This window comes from Neofelis nebulosa, chromosome 15, assembly GCF_028018385.1.
Source record: "Neofelis nebulosa isolate mNeoNeb1 chromosome 15, mNeoNeb1.pri, whole genome shotgun sequence".
NCBI lineage: Eukaryota > Metazoa > Chordata > Mammalia > Carnivora > Felidae > Neofelis > Neofelis nebulosa.
This window is the reverse complement of record NC_080796.1, coordinates 5,898,561-5,922,368: the sequence shown is the minus strand read 5'-3', so window position 1 is coordinate 5,922,368 and position 23,808 is coordinate 5,898,561. Positions and strand designations below refer to the sequence as shown.

The 23,808-nt window shown below is 42.2% G+C and overlaps 3 long non-coding RNA genes across 5 annotated transcripts in view; all 3 read left to right on the top strand.

The window, feature by feature from the left end:
* The first annotated feature begins 2,266 nt into the window (after positions 1-2,266).
* LOC131495956 (uncharacterized) lies at positions 2,267-12,705 on the top strand. 2 transcript variants are annotated; one of them, XR_009254204.1, is made up of 4 exons: positions 2,267-2,374; positions 3,267-3,577; positions 5,200-5,272; positions 12,510-12,705. It is a non-coding gene; the product is annotated as an uncharacterized LOC131495956 (long non-coding RNA). The 2 variants fall into 2 exon arrangements; XR_009254203.1 differs by lacking the exon at positions 3,267-3,577.
* Positions 12,706-16,744: 4,039 nt separating this feature from the next.
* LOC131495963 (uncharacterized) lies at positions 16,745-21,402 on the top strand. The gene is made up of 2 exons (XR_009254215.1): positions 16,745-16,837; positions 20,797-21,402. It is a non-coding gene; the product is annotated as an uncharacterized LOC131495963 (long non-coding RNA).
* A 495-nt stretch (positions 21,403-21,897) lies between these two features.
* LOC131495944 (uncharacterized) overlaps positions 21,898-23,808 on the top strand; it is a 170,309-nt gene continuing 168,398 nt past the window's right edge. For both annotated transcript variants that reach the window (XR_009254190.1, XR_009254191.1), the window contains exon 1: positions 21,898-22,272. This is a non-coding gene — a long non-coding RNA (uncharacterized LOC131495944). The remainder of the gene's footprint in view (positions 22,273-23,808) is intronic.

The window sequence follows — 23,808 nt, the reverse complement described above, 5'->3', positions numbered from 1 at the left end:
ATACATTTAATAAGCCTTATTTTTTACACAAGTTTTAAGTTCACAGCAAAATATAATAGAAAGTACAGAGAGTCTCCATATACCATACCCCCGTACACACCTAGCCTCCCCTGTTGTCAACATCTTGCACGACAGTGGTCCATTTTTCGTAGTATATGTTTTTCAGTTCCTTGGTTTAGTTTTGAGCGAGAGAGCATGCATGTGTGTGAGCAGCAAAAGGGCAGAGGGAGAGGGGAGAAAGAATCCTGTGGTGTCAGCACAGAGCCTGATGCAGGCCTTGATCCCATGAACTGTGAGATCATGACCTGAGCTCAGATCCAGACTTGGACGCTGAACCCACTGAGCCACCCAGGCACCCTGAGAACAGTCGTGCATTTTATATGGACACTAACTCATCATTTTCAGGCAAAATCTCTAATTTGCATTAGTGGTCATCCTTGGTGTTACACATTCTGTGAGTTTTAGCAAATGTGTAATGATGTGAATCCACCTTTGTGGTATCGTGTGAAAGAGTTTCACTGTCTTAAAAGTCTTCTGTGCTGTGCCCCTTTATCCCTCCATTCACCCCAACCCTTACCTCCATAGCCTTGCTCTTTCCAGAGTGTCATATAGTTAGAATCATACAGTGGATATCTTTGAATGTTTAGAAAGTTAAAATTCCCTGGTAATTGAAGGTAGGCATTCAAGACATTCTTTGCCCTTTGTTTTGTTTTGTTGCTCACCAGGAGAGGATCTGATGACCTATGCCTTCCATGAAAAAAAGCATGATTGCTCTAGATGTGTGTCACCTAATGGGGAGGGTTGAGAAAAATGACATCATGAACCACTACATAGCACTCACATTGGGAGCATCCTCCTCTGTGATGTGCGGTGGGTGGAGATAGACTCTCTAGCAATGGAAAGAGACAGTCTCAAGAGGTTAGAACTTTACCTAACTGGAATGGCAATCTTTCCTTCTTACTTTGCCATTGGAAATAAGGCCAGGGAGAGTCTGTTTGCTGTGGTTTGGACATGCTGCAAAGGACAATAGCTATAGAGCCCACTTTGTGAGGGGGTGTTTCATCCTAAAACTGAACAGTCTCTACTGAAGGCGGGGGAATTCTGTTGATTTAACATGTATTTTGCTTTCTTCTTTAGGAACAGATAAGAATGCTGAGGAAGACTCTATAACCAGGTAGGATTTGTATGGATTTGTAAAAATGACACTTGTTGGGGCACCTGGGTGGCTCAGTCGGTTAAGTGTGTGACTCTTGATTTCACCTCAGGTTTGTGAGTTCAAGCCCCACGTCGGGTTTTGCGCGGACAGGCTCCGTGGGATATCTTTCCCTCTTTCTGTGTGCACTCACTCTGAAAGTATAAAGGAATGAAATGAAACGAAAAGGAAAAGGAAAGGAAAGGAAAGGAAATGAATGAACTGAAAATGATGTGTTTCTTAAGGGAATGCGGAGAACAAAAGCAGTTGTTGAGTGTTCTACCCTGGACTAGACACTATATCCTATGCGTAACATCCGTTCAGTTGTATAGTCATTGCATAGCTTTGCAAAGTAGCTGTGTTATTGTAGCCTACTTTTTATTTCTTTGGCAAGTGTGGTTTAGGGAAGTTGATTACTCGCCCCATGATTCCATAGTTAATGGGTAGCTGAGGGGCTTTGCCCATCAGCCCGTGAAGCTTCCACATCCATTCCTTGGTTCCTCAGCAGCACTGAGATGAAGATCCGGATCCTAGGGCAGATCAACTCAGAATGTCAAAGGTAATGGTGTCGGAACTCTAATTTAGGGTTTTCTTAAGAACCCAGGTTAGTCCAAGCATTTGCCCTTATATATTTGACTACTAGTGCTAACAAAATAATTAGTGCAGTGGTAACTACTGCCATGTTTTTGCCATCAGAGATTTTAGGGTGGATGTCAGCTGTGGCCATGGTGTCACAGCTTTCACATAATAAGCAAGGTCTCTTCAGGCAGCGCCTTAGATATGGTGATATCTCCTCTTCTGAGACAAATCATTTTTCTGTAAGGGAAGGATATCTAGTTGTAGACCATGTTATGTTAATTAAATTCAGCCTCTCTTTCGAGGATATTGCTATATGATTCTCTGTTGCCTAAGTTCCCAGTCTGGTTTCCCTTTGGGCTAGTACCCTTGACTAGTTCTAGGAAGCTTTTATTTTTTTTGAGATGTTTTTCCCATGACTTTTCTGTACTGTGTTTTTGCCTTTTTACTTTCTCTCTGATTTTCTTGGTATTCCTTTTTTTTTTCCATTCATTTTTCCACTTCTGCCAGCGAAGGACTCTCCATTTTTCCAGAGGTCAAAGCAAAAGCACTTAGAATCTCATGATTTAAGGAACCTCAGAGATTGATTCATCAAAATACCCTCTGGTACGTCAACCTACATTTAACCTCCTTGACCAATGGTTGTTTCCATGGAGAATTTGAAACTCAAAAGAGATTGAAGTGACCTATTTGGATATGATAAGTGACAGAAATGAGATTTCAATTTGGGTTCTTTTCTTTCTTTCTTTCTTTCTTTCTTTCTTTCTTTCTTTCTTTCTTTCTTTCTTTCTTTTCTTCATTTTTTTTTCTTCACCTTGCAGGCAAAATTTAAATAATAGAAAGCTGGGGAGTGGGTCTAATGAATACAGTGAAGGAGGGTAAACATCGAATTAGCAGAGGAGACCGGGTTTCAAGAAGAACAACACTGAGTTAGGTGGGAATAAGAGTTTTAGAAGAGATGTCAGAATATGGGGGTTTTTGCCCAGTGAGATATAGGTAAATGACAGAAATGAAGGACCCAGGATTCGGGGAGTTGTTTAGAAAGGCATATTCAAATAGAGAGTTCAAGAGGGTCCTGACCAGGTTTCTGCTCCTGTGTGTGTTGGTTTCATTGAAGGTGTGAGCATACCTCAGATTTTCTGATGAGAGAGATTAAAAATCATTTGCGCTGCTGGGAAGAGTCTGTTTACAACAAATAGAAGTATGATATCATCGACTTCCACCCCAACTTAGGGAGGATGGCTTAGATCCTCTCAAGGAATTGGGGGTGGGTGGTGGAGATTCTGAACAACAGAGATGTATGGCCCAAGGCAAGCTGTCTCCTCACTCCACCTCTTTTCCTAAATCTGTGATGCCTTTCCCATGTACCTGTAGGGCTGGGCAGGGGTAGGACTGACTTGTCAAACCAGTAAGGGAGCTTCATCTGGATAGGTGATAACATGCCTATGTTGAGGTGACTGTGCGGATGACTGAGACTCCCAATTAGCTTGTTTTCCAGGAGCAGGACATGGCTCCTACCCTCGGTCATTTGAGCCCATCCTTGTTGTAGGAGTGTGTGCCTTCATAGGCTAAAGATTGAAAGGTTGGAGAATGCCACTGAACCGTGTCGAAGAGTGATGTAGGAGTGGGAGCTCATCGGGAAGAAAATATTCAGGCAGCATATAGAGAAATAGAGGCACAACTACCAGGACCATTTTGTTCGCAGTCTCTCTCCTTGGGTAGCTGAATGCCCCTGAAGGCTTGGAAGGTCTTGCTAGTTATTATGGACCTAAATAAGGCAAGACCAGTGGAGGAAAAGAGTTGGCCTTGGTAAGTTTTTGTCTTTTAATCTCTAGTTAGTACTTCCACTCATATCATAGAAACATTAACTTTGGTATATTTACTTAAACGGAGGTCTACCTGACACACAATGTAATATGTGATGCAACAACTCTGGATGTTCCACGATGCTCGCCATAAGCGTAGCTCCCATCTGTTAATGTATGATGCTATTACGATACCACTGACTAGATTCCCTATGCTGTACCTTTGAGCCTTGTGATTTATTCATTCTATAACTGGAACCCTGAACTTCCCTCTCCCCTTCACCCACTTTGTCCAACCCCCCACCAGCCCTCTCTTCTGGCAACAGCCAATTCTCTGCATTTATGGGTCTGTTTCTGCTTTTTCTCTATTTGCTCTTTTGTTCCCTTTTTTAGATTCTACATAGAAGTGAAATCATATAGGATTTGTCTTTCTCTGACTTATTTCACTTAGCCTCATATCGTCTAGGTATATCCATGATGTTGCAGATGGCAAGATCTCATTCTGTTTTATAGCTGTGTAATATTCCACAATGTCCACTGTGTATCCACAATGTCTAAAAAAATGATACATGTCAACATCACCCCCCTCCAAAAAAGCCCAGTTTACAAATGAGCAGTAGACATCACCAGACACTTTTCCAAAGACAACATACAGATGGTCAACAGACACATGAAAAGATGCTCCCCAAACTACAACGAGATACCACGTCACACCTGTCAGAATGGCTACACTCCAAGCCACAAGAAGCAAGTGTTTGCGAGGATGTGGAGACAAAGGAAACCTCTTGCACCGTTGGTGGAAATGCAAATGGGTGCGGCCCCTGTGGAAAACAGTATGGAGGTTCCTCAAAAAATTAAAAACAGAACTCTCCTATGATCCCGTAATTGCACTACTGGATACTACCCAAGAGAATACAAAAACACGAATTCCACAGGACACACGCACCCCTGTGTTTATTGCAGCATTATTTCCAATAGCCAGCACAAGGGTCCATTGACAAATGAGTGAATGAAAAGGAAGTCCTATATGTATGTGCGTGTGTGTATATGTATATCCATACACACACACACACACACACACACACACACACACACACACAGGAATATTACTCAACCATAAAACGATGAAATCTTGCCTTTTGAAATCACCTGGATGGAGCCTGAGAGTAGTAAGTTAAGCAAAGTCAGGGAAAGACAAATACCATATGATTTTACTCATGTAGCACTTAAGAAACAACAAATGAGCAAAGGGAGAAAAAAGGGGGGCACAAACCAAGAAACAGGCTCTTAACTGCCGAGAACAAACAGATGGTTCCCAGAGAGGAGGTGAGTGGTGGGCGGGGTGAAGGATGTGATGGGGATGATGGAGTGAGTGTCCTTGTCATGATGAGCACGGGGTGAGTATGGAGTTGATGAATCGCTGTATTGTACAACTTAAACTAATATAATACTGGATGTTACTATTACTGGAATTAAAATAAAACTTAGTAGAAAAAACAGAGGCCAACTTCTAATTATAACAAGAAACTTCGTTGAATAAACAGATAGCTGACCTTTCCCATAATTTTTGAAAATTTTGTTTTTAAAAAAATGAACATGTTTTTGTTGTATATTTTTGCTCTAAAGGCTTTCTGACAAACCTGGTCCTGATGATTCATGGCCTACATCAGCTAGCCAAGACTTAGATTTCGGTACCAAGGTAAAGTACCCTCCTGTGAAAGTCACTTTCCTGCTCTGAATTTAGTTTTCTCCCTTATTTACTCGGAAAATTTAAGAGTAGCCTGTGCATTATCATTTTATGTGTGTAATGGAAATTTAGCAAGAACAAACCCCTTGACAGATACATGACACGTTGAATTTTTTGTTTTGTTTTTTTTACTTTGGTAATTCCTAGAGGTGGAGGCTGAGAAAAGAATGGGCTGGAAAATATATAATGACCGTCAAATTATATTGGGCAAAGCTTTCCCATAATGGAGGAAACATGACATTTGGTTAAGGATAAGGATTCTTACTGTGATACTAACATGACTGATAATACTGAAGCCTAATGAAATCTTATTGGATCTAATTATCTATTGTAGGTTGCCCCCGCCCCGGGCAATTTTTATTTTGAGAGAGAGATACAGGATTTCCCTTTGTCTGTATCCTTTGTTCTACATTTAGTCTAAAATAATATTAGAAAATGTAGAAACTTAGATGTTTACATTATTTCTCAACATTTACCTTACAAAGGTGTTTCCCTGTATTTAAGTTAAAATTGTGCATCTCCCTGAAGAATACGTATTTTGCTGAGAAGAGTAGCTCTATGAGCAGAGGCTCTTCTTAGCCAAGTTGTCAAATTTCTAATTTCAGAAATCTTTGATATTCTAGCTTTTAAAAATATCTCCTCCTAATCGTTGTGTCAGATTCTAAAATTTAAGTTTCAGACATCTGATATTTAGTTAAATATTCATTTCAAAGCCCCTAAATCATTATAAGCTACTGGAGGTTAGGAAACACACTTGTTTGACTCCTGGAGCTCCTAGAATGAAGTCTTGCTTGTAAGAAGCAATGTCATAGTTGTTGAATGTGAATAAAGGAGTAGGGAAATGGAATTCCGTAGAATGGAATTTGAAAAGTAATGAAATACGCATGATATGGCACAATTAAATATGTGAATTTAAAAAGTAAGGTCAGTTTATCTTCTGTTTTGGTGTTTCATACGTATAAACGCAAATGAATTCTATTGAGGAAATCAGGAGTTACATACGAAAGAAGATTACCGTATATTTTTAGTATCCTCCCATTGTGAGCTTAGAATTGCAAATAAAAATTCCTCAGTCTTTGTTTTTTTTTAACCCCATCTGTGTCCCATTACATACATCTTTTGAAGGTTCACATTTCTTTCTAGAATTCTCATTCCCAATTCTTTCTCCATAGTGACAGTTGATGTGTTAGAAACCTTTCTTTTTCTGTTTTTTCGTTAGTCTAGTAATAATTTATAGCTTTTAGGAAGCAATAGATGCCAGTAATTGAACAATTTATAGTGACAAAACTTAAATATTACAGTATTTATAACCAGATAACTGTAGAGTGATAAAAGTCAGTATTATTAGGGATATACTGTGAATCAAAGCCTCTGTTTTACGTATAGATTATATATATATATATATATATATATATATATATATATATATATATATATATATCTTGAAAAGCTTTCAAAGAGACTATTGTTCATATTATATTCCCAATCCTACTTATGTACCTGCTGAAAAATGTATGTTGTTTCCACTTACCTTATTTTACTCACCTTTCTCCTTTTCTTCCTTGTCTTAAGCTCATGCTTGATTGATTGGTCGTGTCTTCTATTGTTTCCTTTTTTCCTCTTATCCCCCCATACTTTTTAATGTAATTTTTATTTTTTAAAAGTTTATTTATATTGGAGAGAGAGAGAGAGAGAGAGAGAGAGAGAGAGCAAGTGGGGTAGGGGCAGAGACAGAGGGAGACACAGAATCCAAAGCAGGCTCCAGGCTCCGAGCTGTCAACACAGAGCTCAATGAAGGTCTCACACCCACAAACCGTGAGATCATGACTCATGAGCTGAAGTTGGACGCTGAACTGACTGAGCCACCGACGTGTTCCCCCCCCCCCCACCATGCTCTTTTTTAATGGTTTACCCCTACCCTAATATTTCCTTGCAGAAAACATTTCTTTAGTGTCTGTTCTCTTAGTACATCACTTTCTGTCAACTCCATTGTCAACATATTGGTTATGGAATTCTGTCTGTGTGTGGTTTTCATCCATGACTCATTGCCCCACAAGGTTTATTGTTCTTTTCTTCTCTTTCTTGAAAGGAGGTGAGCTAAATGTTTTTGTAATGTTTGTATTTCTCTTGGAAAGGGAGGGCGAGAGAGAAAGAATGAGCAAGTGCTCGTTGTTGTGATCTGAAAATATGCAAGTTACGATCTCAGTCCTTTTATATTTGTGGAGGGCTGTTTTGTGACCCAGGATGTCACTTATACTGGAGAATGTTCTATGTGCACTTAAGAAGAATGTGCATTCTGGGGCGCCTGGATGGCGCAGTCGGTGAAGCGTCCGACTTCAGCCAGGTCACGATCTAGCGGTCCGTGAGTTTGAGCCCCGCGTCAGGCTCTGGGCTGATGGCTCGGAGCCTGGAGCCTGTTTCCGATTCTGTGTCTCCCTCTCTCTCTGCCCCTCCCCCGTTCATGCTCTGTCTCTCTCTGTCCCAAAAATAAATAAAAAACGTTGAAAAAAAAATTAAAAAAAAAAAAAAGAAGAATGTGCATTCTACTGCTGTTGGATGAAAAGATCTCAATATATCGGTGTTGATATCCGTGTATGTAAATGTATATCTTAAGGCCAATATATATGTATGTATATCTGAATACATCTGGTCCAGTGACACATAGGATCTGTGTTTCCTTACTGATATTCTGCCTTGACGATCCGCCTATTGCCATGCGTGGAGTCTTAAAGTCGTCTACAATCATGGTATTTGTATGTATACATTTATTCATGTTTGTGATTCATCGATTCATATATGTGGGCGTTTCACTTTGGGGGCATAAACGTTTGCAATTGTTAGGTCCTCTTGATGGATAGACCCCTTAATTATGATAAAACGCCCTTCTGAATCTGTTACTACCGTCTTTGGTTTAAAATCTAGTCTGTCTGGTGGAAGTATGGCGACTCCAGCTTTCTTTTGACTTCTAGTAGCATGATAGGTTGTTCCCCACACCTTCACTTTGAATCTGGAGGTGTCCTGGGGTCTAAAATCAGTGTCTTGTTGACAGCATATAGATGGATCTTGTTCTTTGGTTTTGTTTTGTGTCTTATCCATTCTGATTATCTGTGTCTTTTGATGGGGGCATTGAGTCCATTGACATTCAGAGTGATTAAAGATATGGATTTAGTGTCATTGTGTTATCTGAAGGTTTCATGCTTTTGGTGAGGCCTCTGGTCCTTTGTCGTCTCTGCTGCTTTCCACTCACAGAGTCGCCCCTTAGGATCTCCTGCAGGGCTGGTTTAGTGGTCATGAACTCCATGAGGTGTTGTTTGTCTGGGGAAGCCTTTCTCTCTCTTTCTATTCATATGACAGCCTTGCTGGGGAAAGCGTTCTTCGCTGCATATGTTCCCATTCAGCACACTGACCGTTTGCTACCCCTCCCTTCTGCCCTGCCAAGTTTCATTGGACAGGTCTGCTGCTACCCTTATGTGTCTTCCCTTGCAGATTAAGCCCCGTTTGTCCCTAGCTGCTTTCAGAATTCTCTCTTGATCTTTGTATTTTTCCAGTTTCGCTATGACATGTCGTGGTGTTGACCTGGTTTTGTTGATTTGGAAGGGAATTCTCTGTGCCGCCAGGACTTGGATGCCTGTTTCCTTCCCCAGATGAGGGAAGCTCTCAGCTACAAGTTGTTCAAATAAACCTTCTGCCCCTTTCTCTCACTCTTCTTCTTCTGGGACCCCTATGATGTGGCTGTTATTTCATCTCACCGAGTCAATTAGATCTCTAGTACCTGCCTCGTGGTCTAGTAATTTCCTTTCTTTCCTTTCTCTGCTTCCTCTTTGTCCACAATTGTATCTTCTGTTTCACCGATTCTCTCTTCTGCTTCTCCCATCCTTGCTGTCACTGCATCCCGTTTATTTTGTATCTCCTTGACAACATTTCGTTTTCAGCATTCAACGTGACAGTTCCAAAAACTTGATCAGATATATTGTTTCTGTCTCTTTTGAGCCCTTCTCTGGCTGTCCTTTCTTCCTGGAATTGTTTTTGAGGAGAATTCTTCCGTTTTGTCGTTTTGGCTAGTTTCTTGTCCTTTATGTGTTGTAATAGCTTGTTCTGTGTCCCACACCTGTGAGTACTACTATAATAAAAAGGGGTCATACACTGTCCAGGACCTGGCGGTCGAACGAGTGTTTTTGGAGTGTGTTGTGTGCACTCTTTTGGTGCATCTTTGCTTGCTTCTCACACTACTTGGAGTGGTAGTTTGGGCCTTCCACCCGGTGTGCTTTGATTTGTTTGTTGATGTAATCTTGGGAAAAAGGAGAAGAGGGTGGTGAAGAATCCTTAGCCCAAACAAAGCGAGAAATGACAGGAGTGGAAAAAAAGACCAGGCAGTGACTCAAAGGAGCTCTATGGCTTCATGCAGAAAGAGAAGGAGGAAAAGGAAGAAGGAGATCTGGAAAGGTATGGAGAAAATGCCCGATCAAACAAACAAACAATCAGAACAGAGGAACAAAGAGAAAAAAATATATATATAATTAGCTTTGACTGAAAATCAACTCGAGACTACTAGGCTGATTCCAACGGGAGAAGAGGAAAGAGGAGAGTAGAAAGACAAAAAAGGGAAAAAGAGGAGAAAGGGACAGAAAAGGAAAGAAAAGATGGGCGCCTGGGCGGCTCATTTGATGAAGTGTCTGACTCTTGAATTTGGCTCAGGTCATGTTGTCGCTGTTGGTGGGTTCGATACCCCCACCAGCCTCTGCAGTGAGAGCATGGATCCTGCTCGGATTCTGTCTCTCTCTCCCTCTCTCTGTACCTCTCCTGCTTGATCACTCACTCTCTCTCTCAAAATACAGAAATAAACATTAAAAAAGAAAAGATGAAAAGAACAATAATTCAAATGAAAACAAACAAACTCAGATACGAAACCAGAGGAGAGTTGTCTGTTGGTGCCTGGGACTGGTGGCTGTGCTGGTATAGGGGAGGGGCTGTCTGGTCCCATCAGTGTCAGTGTCACTCCCATAGAGAAGCAGTTACCAGGCACAGAGAGGCAGGGTTTGGTGTAATGGGCCTGCCTCCACTGAGGCTCACTGTCCGTTCCCTGATGCCCCACGATGTAGGTCATGGGGAGAGAAATGGCGACACCCCAATCTCTCCTGCCCACACGAGGTGTCTCAAAACTCACTGTTCAGGCCGTCCTCACGGAATAGCCTGGGGGGCTGGCTTGCCTTGCTGCACAGTCTCCTGTGCTCCCTGAGCACTGAGTTGGGATTCAAAACCCTGTAGGATCCCGCTTTGCTCGGACCTGGTTCTGGAGTAGCGCCACTCTGTGCAGTGGACAGAGGGCCTCTGGCTCGTGCCTGCAGGGTCTTTTTCCCTTGGGCAGGGCAATACCTCCCCTTTCCACCATACTCAAGGTGTTCTCTCCCAGGGTAGCCCTGAGATTGCTACCAAGCCTAGGGGCGGCTCCCTCCCCACCAGGCATGGGAGGTGGTAGCTCTTTTCTAGAGAAAGTCTGGCAACCTTGAAAATTCTGTTTTTTAGCCTCTAAGGCTGTTTTGCAAAGTAGAAACTGGCTCTCTGGACCTCTCCTTGGTCTGTGGTCCAGACAGGCTTTCTCATATCCAAATGCACTTCCCGCAGCCCCTCTCTCTATCTTCCTTTGGTTTCTCCACCAAAGGGCTTCCCCCACTCCATGCCTGTGCTGCCCATTTTATGTCTCCCAATTCGCATACACACCCTTCTGTCCTCCCGCCAAGCTGTCTGTTTGCACCTGTGGAGATTTTTCTGTCCCTCTGCAGCCTGTACTCCTGGTATTCCGAGTGTTGTGACCTCAATACTGCTGTGTTTGAGGGACAAGGGAAATTCTGATCCCCCTCCTCTGCCATCTTAACTCCTCCCGCCTCCTTTTACTTTCCTTTTCACAACTTCAGAGTTCTGTGTAGGTTTGCATTATATCAGTTTAATATGTTTTATAGATATTTATGATGGGCTTTTTTCTTACTTGGACTGTATTGATCTGAATTTTCTGTCTTTTTCTTTTCTTAAAGTTTATTCATTTATTAATTGGAGAGAGAGACAGAGAGAGCACCAGTGGGGAGGGGCAGAGAGACAGAGGGAGAGAGAGAAAATCCCAAGCAGACCCTGCACTGTCAGCGCAGAACCAGATGGGGGGCTTGAACCCATGAACTGTGAGATCATGCCCGGAGCCAAAATCAAGAGTCAGGTGCTAACTGACTGAGGCATTCAGGCGGCCCTAACATGTTCTTCCTACGTCCCCTGGGTACTTTAAATTTAATACGCCCTAGTTTAAAGACATTGTTTCTGATGCTTTCCCTTTCCTCTTTCCTGACTCTTTGTAATCTGCTCTGTCATTTGTGTTCCCTAGTCTGATAAATAGCATCCCTGAAACAGGAAAAGTCCTGGACTCCGAACTTCCCTGAAATGACCGCATGCTGTCACTCACCACATTCGATAGTTTGTACCTGCTTACCATTTTTCATATGTTAGTCCTGTAATTCAGTCTCTCACCTATAATTTTGCAGTACTCTTCTGGTTTTGCTTCCTTGACATTCCTCCTACATTGCTTCCAGAGTGACCTTTCTAAAATATACTTGTGACAGTGTCATTCTTCTGCTTATTCAATGGATCCCCATTATCTGAAGGAGAAAATTCATGTTCTAGCATAACACTGCTCCCCCCCCTTTTTTTTTGTTTCGTCCTCATGTTCCAGTAATCTCTATCTATCCCATTGCCAAGAACTCTGTTCCAGTTTTGCCATATCGCATAGGTGTTGTCACTTACTATGTTATTTCATACTTGATCCTTTTGCTCCTTCTAGAATGCCCTTCACACCCTCCCTGTGCACTTTGTGTGTCTTTTAAGATACAGCCCTATCTTCCCAGTGTTTGCTGAGCTTCCCAAATGTAAGTGTTTCCTCCTTTGTGCCTTCACTGTACGTTATTCACTTCCCTTGCAGAACTAGTGGATGGTATTTTTCTGTCCTTACCTGTTTTCATGCATCTCTACCGCTACTAGCATATAGAAGAGACTCTGTCTTTTATTTCTGTTTCCAGCTCTGCCCCGGATCGTGGCTATGACTTGACAGATACAGGATGTGCCTGTCTTTCTGAGTGGGTGAGTGTGTGACCAAATGAATTAATGTGATATTTTTCTGAAGTTGGGTTTTTGTTTTGTGCTGTTTTTCTAGGAAGGAACAGCAAAGTCAGCAACGGAAGCAAAGGAAGATGGTGTTGGTATTATTGAAAATGTGCCACCAGAGCAAACAGTTAATGGCAGTTTGACTTCTGCTGGTGGAGTGCATAAAAATGACAGAAGTGGTAAGCTAGTGAATCTCTGTGAGTTGTTTTCCTATGATTAAATGCTAGTACGAGAAAAATCTGAAAGTATGTAGATCCAAATATATTATCCTTTATTCGCGAAGATATTTTTCTCTTGCTATCTTTCTTTATAAGTATCCCAAGTATGACCCCCTTTTACTTCTGGAAAATCTTGAACCCCCTGAACATCTTTTCTGCTATTGCTTTTATTTTATTGAAATATTCATGAATGGAGATAGACTTGTGTATGTGTTTAAAATTCATAGTAACACATGTTTTCATTAATTTATCTGTGACCGTATTCTCTAGATACGATGTCAGCATTAGAACTAGGAGAAGAGGAAGATGTAGAATCACCTTCTCTTCCTGAGGTACTGTCTTCTTCTTATTTTTAAGTATAAGCATGGAGTGATGTTAAAACGTCCAAGAGATGCTTTGACTTCACTCTCTCATCTCTGCATTTGCCCACAGAAACGATTTCCTTGTATGTTTTCCTATATGTGATAAAATAATTATGTGTTAATTATGACCACACAACATAGTAGAGTTCTGCCAATTTGCAGACATAATGAAAGTTGTGTAGTATTAGTGCAGAAAACGAAGGCTTGGAGGCAATGAGTTTGGGTTTTGGAGTTAAGTTATCTGAAACACTAAAGAATTACTCTAGGTCAACCTATGGCCAAGTGTATGATCCTGTGGTGTATACAGATGTGTCAAACTCCTACTGACATCCAGAAAGAGTTTGGATTATGGTGTTTACCACTTGAACCTTCCAAAGATAAGGCCTGGGACTTGATAATAATATATTTGGATTGTCAAGTAGATCTACAAGGAACATTGGGATTATGATGACCACAGTTTGGTTTAGTGGTGCTTCAATAAGTAAAACCCATTTTGGATAATTAAAATAACTTCGCAGTCCTACTTGTAGTAATATGGTTAAAGTAATGATGACCTATTCTAAGGTGACAACTAGGGAAGGAGGTGAAAAGGTCCTGATCTCTTAGGCTCAGGCAGCTGCTGCACAATGCTACAAGCACTGTATTTGAAATCAAAAGACATGCTAGCATCTTGATTCCGTCACTTCCTAGCTGTGGGATCTTGGAAAAACTTGCTTGAATGTCAATGACCTCGTTCCTAAAAATGGCACTAATACCCACCTCTTGGTTATGTGGAATGAACAAATGTGGCAACGTTTTGTAAACTGTAAAGCGTGCTATAGAAATAGAAGACAAAATGATCACAGTGGCTTTTAGTGACTTACTATATATTGAGGATATTTTGTTTGGTGAATGTTTGTTTATTGTTGAGAGGGGGGTGGGGGGAACAGAACATCCGAAGCAGGCTCTGCACTGAGAGCAAGGAGCCCAATGCAGGACTCGAACTCATGAAATTGAGAACATGACCTGAGCCACAGTTGGGCACCTAATCGACTAAGTCACCCAGGCCCCCCAAGAAAATACTTGTTTTAAATGTGAAGATGTCTGAAGGCCAATAAAATGGCCATAGTGTCCAGAAAAGAATGGGAAAGTAGGAACGGGGTTTTGATTTTCTAATTTGGCGCTATGTTAAGTTCCGGTAATCTCTTAGTGGAGACATCATACAGGTATACAGTTGACCCTTGAACCAGGTGGGTTTGTACCGTGGGAGTCCACTTACACACAGATATTTTTCAATAAATAGAGTACTATCCTGTAAATGTATTTTCTGTTCCTTATGATTTTATTTTTCTTCTTTTTTTTAAATTATTTATTTTGAGAGAGAGAGTGGACAGAGGATGTTAGTAGGGGAAGTGGGGGCAGAGAGAGAATCTTCATCAGGCTCCACACTGCCAGTGCTGAACCTATCATGGGGCTTGAACGCAAGAAGTATAGATCATGACCTGAGCCAAAGGCAAGAGCCTGACCTTTAACCGACAGTGCCACCCAGCACCCCTTCCTTCCGATTTTCTTAGTAACCTTTTCTTTAGTTTATAGGGTAAGAAGACAGTATGTGACATATATATTATATATATGTATATATATATACCTGTGTATGTGTGTGTGTGTATATATATATATATATATATATATATATATATATATATAACAGAGAAAACATGCATTAATCGACTGTTTATATTGTTGGTAAGGTCAGCATTGCATTATCCTAACCCTGAACTTCCATGCTCAGTTTATAGACTTAATGGCCAAATGAGGCCGAAAAGGTAGTTTAGATCCAGAGAGCATGTACAAGGGCTTCTGCTTTAATGTTCTGGTTTTTAATATATATATACTTTTTGATTTTTATGTGTAATTGCTTTTAAAGTAGGAAATTTAGTAGGTGACTTTTTTTTTTTGGATTTTGTTTTTGAAGATTCAAAAGATATTTGTGGATTTTCGAGTGCATGGCCATCAGAGCCCGTAACCCTTGCTAAAGCAGCCTAACATGAACAGTATGGACATGAAATGATTGAGGAACTTTATTTTATCAAGACTCTATTATTTCCATGTCAGTGGCTTTCCCTTGCCTCTGATGGTCATGTAAAGGATCTACTACTCAATCAAGGAGGGGCTGTTTCTACTGTAGTCTGTGAACATTGTCCACTGAGTGGTATAGAGTGGAAGTCAGTTAAAAGGATTATAAGTGGAAAAAAAGTACTGTTGGTTAGTGGCATTGGCAAAGTTGTTTGAAGTACTGAGGAGAGATTCTGGGCCTCAAGCTCCCCATTTGCTGCCACTTGTGGTAGAATAAAGAATAACTTCAGTATAATTTGTATGGGGACCCTTGTATTGGCATGCCACCTGCCTGAACTATCACATTGTATTGGAACGCAAAATATAGCAACAGTAATCATGCTAAATGCAGAGATTTAGAGCCGACTATGTGCCATGTACCCTTCTAAGTTGTTCATGTGTTTTTTCCTATTGTAATCTTCCCAACATCCCAGTGAAGTAGATACTATTATTATTTATTTTGAGATCACTTTTATAAGGTTTTTGTTTTCAGAGAGAGAGAGAGAGAGAGAGAGAGGTTGTGGGGAAGGGCAAGTAGGGAGAGAGAGAGAGAGAGAGAGTGAGAGAGAGAGAGAGAGAGAGAGAGAGAGAGAGAGAGAGACACCCAAGCAGGCTCCTCGCTGTCCACACAGAGCTCATTGTGGGGCTCAATCACATGACCCTGAAATCATGTCCTGAGCCGAAATCAAGAGCCAGACACTGAAGCGACTGAGCCACCCAGGCGCCCCAGTAGGTGATGTTATTACCTTCATTTTACAGATGCAGAGACTGACACACGGAAGTTTTCGGTAGTGTAGTCAAGGTCATACAGCTCATAACCAGCAGAATTGGGAATTCAGACCCAGGCATTCTGGCTCCTACTAGGATCCTGCTTCTCAGTCTGTTCCATGAAGTATCTTGTTGTCACTGAAAACAGCATGTTCAGTTTTATCATCACGAGAATAGCAATGTCATTCACCTATGTGAATATTTAAAATCATAGTTGATGCAGTGCTTGTAATATGAAAACCGAAATGTTTGCCATAAGGCAATTTCCTATATTTCCTCTGTTTGACCAGTAGATACATTTGTACGGTTATCTGATCATATATAATTTAAAGTCATTAAAAACGTTATGTTTTTGTAGTACAGTAAGGTTGGTAAACTATTCTGTAAGAGTATTGAAACGTTTCATCTTTGTTGGCCATAGCCTCTGTTGTAGCAGCTCAACTCTGCTGTTATGACCTCAAAGTAGCCATCATCAGCATGTAGGGGAGAGTGCGGCGGAGTCCAATAAGATTTTAGTTACAGGGGCACTTGGGCGGCTTAGTTGGTTGAGCGTCCTGTCTCCTAATTTCCACTCAGGTCATGATCCCAAACCTCACATCATGAGACCAGTCATGAGACCGAGCCCCACATCAGGCTTCACCCTGAGCTTGGAGCCTGCTTACGATTTTCTCTGTCTCTCCCTCTGCCCCTCTTCCCCATTTGTGCATGTTCTCTCTCTCTCTCTCTCTCTCTCTCTCTCTCTCAAGTCAAAAAAGAAAATAATTTAGTTACAGAAATAGGTGATGGTGTTCTATTAGATTGTCAGTAGTGAGCATTGTTTGTTTTCTTTATTTTAGTTGCAAGAAGCACAGGATGGACATGCAGAGGCCATAAGACATGCTGAGAAGGTGAAAGATCATATGCAAAAGTAGAATTTTGCCCTCAGAGAAAATAGCGTGAGTATTTATAGAGCAGATAAGCAGTGTAGTATGAGAAATGTATTAGTTATGCCAGTATATCATTGTTAAGTGGATACAGATTCCAGCTTTGAGCTATTTTGAAATGCAGAATCGTGGCATCTTATCTCTCAATTTTGTACCTTATCCACAAAACACAAAGAAAATGGCACAATTTCCAAATCTTCCTCTTGATAAAATTTTAAGAATTTGTGTAATAATACCCTCATGTGTTCAGAAATTATATGGTATTTTTTAAAATTTATGTGTGAGAATAATTATCTTAAGATCTGCATTTTCGGCTAAAAGTTCAAAATGCCAGACAGGAAGAAACCATTAAACATCAAGTGGCCCAAATTCAGGATCTTCAGAGCAACTTGTTAAGGACAAGTTTGGTAAGTGGGTCTCTTAATGTCTGTCCTACTGAAAAGGAATCCTTATTTCACTAGTAGTAGTACATGAGAATGTTTTGGCTCATATGGAAAATCTCACTGATCTAAAGGTTAGGTTGATATCGTTCCTACTTGCTACTAGTGATGTAATTCTTCTATAGAGATGAAGTTGATTGAGAGTCTAAGTAAAACAACATTTTATATATACCACAGTGAGCGTTTGGTTTAGTCCACCTTTTGGCTATTGTTAATAATGCTGCTGTGAATGTTGGCATACAGAGGTGTGAGTCCCTGCTAATATTTTTCAGGGTGTTTCAAACTTGCGCAAACTTTGAGTGATCATTTGATCTTGAATTCTGACTTTCTTTTGTAATCTCATCCCTTTAGTGACAGTTTTCGAACGGGTTATTTTAATGACGATTTGTTGTAGTTTGTAATTAGAAGTTTGCAATTTATTGTCTTTATCAAGAATGACTAGCAGGTCGTTATGCAGACGTCCTTCTCAAAGGAATGGAGTTTTCTCTTTGTTGGATTTGTAAAGGAAAAGAAATGCCAGTAAAATAGTAGACATGTCTGCTCTGTCAGGGCCTTATCTAGTAACATAGTGCTCCTACCTTTGCAAGTTCAGAAAGTCATTTTCTTTTTCCACTCACTTGAGTTAATCAGCCTTTCAGAGATTTCACAATTCAATCTCAGAAGAGACTAATGTGCCATTCAAGATTCTAATTTATTGATATGTAGTGAAACCCCAACTGTTTTCCAAGCAGAACAGTTAATGTGATCGCACTCTCACCCTCCTTTGTAGGATTTACACTGTAAATCCTAAGTGGGTGCAATGGGGTAGATACACTGACCAACTCGTTTCTGTCAGTCACACAAGCTGTGTAATATACATGCAAGTTTCATTAGACAGCTATACCCATCAGGGGAACTAGAACATTCTGTTGACTGGTCCTTTTTGTGGCTGAAGAGACATTGAAAATTCTTTTCTTTTCTAGATCTCTTATAAATGAATCACATTGTATTAGGGTACTTTCATGCAAGTAACATGACACTCTGTTGATCAGTCTTCCGTGAATGAGAGTGCTAGGCGTTGTCCTGCTACTGTGTCCTAAAGAAATCTTTAAGGTCTCAAAAACTAAAATTTGTAAGAATATCTGAAACTGATGAAGCTTATTAAAGAATAAGGAGGGATTTTCTGTAGATCCCTATAGAAAGGAATTAGGGTTATGGCACGAAATTAGCTGCCACTTTAAGGTGTTCCCTGTGAATCAAAAAGTTAAGATAGCTTTCAGCCAACTCAGTCCATAGCTCTGACTTCTCTAGAAGGTCCTTATCTCCTGAATCCCCAAACCAGGGGCTACCTGGGTTAAGATATTTGATGCACACAGTTTTGAGGAGAAGAATCTGGATTGGGAAGAAGAGGTAGCTCTAGCCAACTTAACCTTCCTAACAATATAGTCAAGTGTGCGTCTGAAAGGAACTTCAGAAGACTTCCATAAGTTGAGATCTCTATGGACTAAGAAATTACTCAAAAGGAAACAAAGGCAAACCAGTGATCACCCAGCCCTTGTGATAAGTATCGTGTTATAAATGAAAAGCGAGACAAAGTATGCTGGTCAGCATCCTAAGGGTAAGGGTGCCTCCTAAGACTCAATAAGAAAAACACACTCAAAGTAACACCAAAAAGAGTCCCAATAAAATGTACATGAATCACTGTCTACAAAGGTAATCCATGTCAAGTAATGACTTTTGAGTGTGCAGTTGAGGATGTTGTCTATGAACACCTAGACGATAGAGCAAAAAGTACACATGGCCTAGGTAAAGGGGTCAGAGCTGGAAATGTGAATTGGAGAATCTGGTTTTGAAGCCTTAAGTGCTATTCAAAAGACAGATAGCAAGGGGCAAGAACTCAATGTCAGGGGTTGCCGTCCTTTAGAAATAAGGTGGGGTTCAAAGAGCAGAGGGAGGGTATGGGCATTGTTATCAGCTGCTGCTGAGAAGTGAAGCAGGATAAAGACTTGAAAAAATTAAAACAAAAAAACAAAGGTCCCTGATGACCCTCAAAATTTCTTAGTGGAATGATGGGAATGAAAGTTAGATTTTAGTGTAAAAGAAGGAAATAAGTGAAGAAAAGTTGAATCTGTGGATGAGACGATACATTAAAGAATGTTCGAGTCCACTGCAAGGGGAGAAGCAGGGTGATAGATGGACAAGGCTTCAAAACTTAAGCAAATGGTTCGTAGAAAAGGAGAAATTGCAGTCTTTCTTCCTTATGGAGCCAGAACTGGGATTTACACATTTATAGCATTTTACCAACTGCAAAGCTCTGGGGACAGCTCTTCTGATAAGCTTTTACCCCAAAGCCTTAATCTCTTCATCAGAGTACCTGCTAAAGCAGCCTAACGTAAACAGTATGGACATGAAATGATTGAGGAACTTTGGTTTAGCAAGACTCGTTTATTTCCATGTCAGTGGCTTTCCCTTGCCTCTGATGGTCATGTAAAGGATCTACTACTCAATCTAGGAGGTGCTATTTGTACTGTAGTCCGTGAGCATCGTCCACTGAGTAGTATAGAGAGGATGTAAGTTAAAAGTATTAGAAGGGGAAAAAAGTACTGTTGGCTAGTGGCATTGGCGAAAGTTGTGTGAAGTACTGAGGAGAGATTCTGGGCCTCATGCTCCCCATTTGCTGCCACTTGCGGTGGTATGAAGAATAACTTCAGTATAATTTGTATGGGGACCACTTGTATTGGCATGCCACCTGCCTGAACTATCACATTGTATTGGAACGCAAAATACAGCAACAGTAATCAGGCTAAATGCATACACTTAGAACTGACTATGTGCCACGTACCCTTCTAAGTTGTTCATGTATTATTTCCTAATTTTATGTTCCCAAGATCCCAGTGCGGTAGATACTATTATTGTTTATTTTGAGATCACTTTTATAAGGTTATTTGTTTTCAGAGAGAGAGAGAGAGAGAGAGAGAGAGAGAGAGAGAGAGAGAGAATGAATCCCAAGCAGGCTGCTCGCTGTCCACACAGAGCTCGCTGTGGGGCTCAATCACGTGACCCTGAGATCAGGTCCTGAGCCGAAATCAAAAGCCAGACACTGAAGCGACTGAGCCACCCAGGTGCCCCAGTAGGTGCTATTATTACCTTCATTTTACAGATGCAGAGACTGAGACACGGAAGCTTTAGGTAGTGTGCTCAAGGTCATACAGCTCATAACGAGCAGAACTGGGAATTCAGACCCAGGCATTCTGGCTCCTACCTAAGATCCTGCTTCTCAAACTGTTCCATGAAGTATCTTGTGGTCACTGAAAACAGCATGTTCAGTTTTATAATCACGAGAATAGCAGTGTCATTCACCTATGTGAATATGTAAAATCATAGTTGATGTGGTGCTTGGAATATGAAAATAGAAATGTTTACCATAAGGTAATTTCCTCCATTTGACAAGTAGATACATTTGTATGTATATCAGATCATATATAATATAAAAATATTAAAATGTGCTATTCCAGAGTTTTCTCCTCTTCTTCTCCCTACACCCTCTCTCAGGCTACCTTCATCAGAGAAACCAGAATCTGAAACCAGAACACTCAATTGACATGGCCCCCACCAGAGGGCACCTGAGCCAGTTTCCAGGGTGCTCTCTATACAGCAATTGGATACCCCCAAACATCTTCCTTGGAATCACTTATGAGCACAAGGATTTTCCAGGAAAACCTTAGTGAAGACTCTGCAACTCAGAAGAACTAAATCGATGTCTAAATTCAATCCACCCTCAGGTCACCAGGCAATAGTGCTTATTATATTCTGGAACTTAATGCACTGACTCGAAAACTCATTTGAAGGAACAGCCAAGGATTTTCAGGTGCTTAGCCAATTTAGGCTTTTCTAGTGTTCAGAATACTTTGAAGATCAACGAACAAAACATCGTGTTACTGGTACACCAGACAAAGCAGAACTGAGTTTGGAGTTAGAGCCAAAGGAACGCACGGGTTTCTGCAGAATTACGATGGGACTTCAAAGCAGGGGCAAGGTTAGGATTATTTTAGAAATGGTGTCAGATAACTCTCTCTGAGTTAAAATGAGTGTCCACTGGAAACTAATGCAATGCTGTTACGCTAACTGGAATTAAACTAAAAAAGTTAAACAATGAAATGGGTATCCAGTGTGTGCATCAAGGATTTAAATGCAAGACAATGCAATTACAACAATTAAAGAATTCGTGAATTAAAAAAACAATTTTAAGTGGCAAAGTCAAAGAGTGACAGAAACTCGGAAGCAATGGACAAAAAAAGCCTGATTCAACAACAACAAGAATTTTTTTTTTTTTAATTACGCCAATGCTGAAAAGCTTAGAAATCACTGCAAACCCACTTGTAGGGATCTAGGCCAAGGAGAGGATGATGAAGGAGCCTAGATTTGGATCCAAGGATAGTCGCAGTGGTTACAGTGTAGTTTTATTGGGAGCCGTGGGGAACTGGTTAAAATATTAAGTGGTAAGGCCCTAAGTTTCTGGAGCTCCATGTGTACCTCGTTTGGTGAAGTCACTGGCAGGTTAATCGGGGGATGGTTGGTGGGGGAGGTTGGGCCGGGCAGGAGAGCGGGCAGAACCGCCCACGCCCATCCCCCTGAGATTCCGAGCACCTTTGAAACCGCCAGGTGCACCACTAGGTAGGCCTCATTTGGGCCCGGATGGAGGCGGTGCCTGAAGGGGCTGGGCCAGCAGGGTTGAACTAGAAATGAGGGTGGGGGCTGGTCGGGGCCAGCCTTGCTGACTGTGGGAGCGTCCCGCAAGGAGGCCAGGCTAGTCCTACTGCCCCTCGGTGACCGCGGCGAGGTACAGGTACAGGGCCAGTCCCGGGAAAGGCCGGCCCTTTCAGAGAGGAGCTTTGGCCCTCTGACCCCGCGGATGTCAGCGCTCAGGCGCTGCGGGGCTGGAAGAGGAACCCTAGGCGACAGGGCGTGAAAGAAGGCAACTGAAACACCCCACAGATCAGACTAATGCTTCAGGAGGCAGGAACGAAGGTGAGTTGTGTCAGCGGAGTCAGGGGTGGGTGACCCGTTCGGGTGGCGGTAGCCCTGGGTGGGTGTGGGGGGTGTGTGTGTGCGCGCGTGCGCGCGCCATGGGGCTAGGCGGTAGGTGTGAACTCCGTGCACACCGGACTCCTACAAGCAAGCAGGGTAACCCACAGTGACCTGTCACTTGGTGTGGGGGAAAAGAATCCTAGTCAGTAATTTTCTGCACATCTCTAAGAATGTTTTACCAGGCTCCCTGTTACCACAGGATCCTTCTCTGGCAACTTGGCAGTTAGCAGTGTTTGGGGCGTGATTGGAAAACACGTGTAGTTAGCAAGCTGATGCCTTCTTCAAAGTCCTGGTTTGTAAAAGGTGACCAGACAACTACCTAGAGAAGTCGAACGTAACTGTGCCCCCTTCCAGGGTCTGTCCCCTTCCGGGCAGCAATGGCAGGTCGGGCCAGGACCCGAGGCCGAGGCCGCGGGCGAGGTCGGGCGCCCTCTCAACGCGCCCCGCCGCAGGGAGCCGCCGCACCTCCGCCGCCTGGAGCCTCCACAGCCTGTTCAGTCTCCTTGGCGCAAAAGATGCTTTATCTTCTTCCCCTGCTACTTCCTTCTCATGCGTTTTCTCCTATGCGAATAGACTTCCCTTCAACCCGAGTGGATGGAAAGGTTTCTAAAGAGCTTGGCCCTAGCCAATGACCCCTCTTTGAAAGTGACTTCAAAACGGGCACCTAACACCCCACAGGCATCTCTGAGCTCCTGATTCTCCCTCGCACACTTGTCTGGCTTGCTTCGTTGGAAGAAGCTCCATTCTTCCAGTCGCTCAGGCGAAAGTCTTTGCAGCCGCCCTAGATTCCTCTGTCGACCCCAAACTCTTCCTGCACACCAACATCCAGGAAACACTGTCGTCTCCCAATTGTCCAAAAACTATCTGGCATCCGACAGTGTGTCACCACCTCTGTTCCTGCCCTCTGGTCCAAGCCACCAGCATCCCTTGCTGCACGTGGCAAGCGGTCTCCAAGCTCGTCTTCTTGCTTCCACCCTGGTCTTTCCTTCTGCCTGGTTCCCAGCACACAGAACCATATAAATCGGTCCATGCAGTTCCTCTGCCCGACATCCTGTAAAGATTCCCATTTTCTCAGTCAGAGGCACATTCTTTGAGGTGGCTTCCCTCCTGGGGTGCACCGGTGGCTCATTCCATTAAGCCCTGACTTCAGCTCAAGTCACAATCTCGCGGTTTGTAGGTTTGAGCCCCAAGTGTGACCGTGCAGAGCCCGCTTTGGATCCTCTGTCTTTCTCTCTCTCTCTCTCACCCACCCTCTCACCCTCCCCTGCTTGTTCTCTCTCTCTCTCTCTCTCTCTCTCTCTCTCTTTCTCTCTCAACAATAAACATTGAAAAAAATGGCCTCTCTCCCACCACGTCTCTGACCTAAGCTTGTCTACCTCGTGCTCACCTTGCAGCAGTCACATCGGCCACCTTGTTCTTTCTTGCACGTTTCTACATTAGAAGATTTGCTCTTTCCTCTACCTATGGCTCTTATAA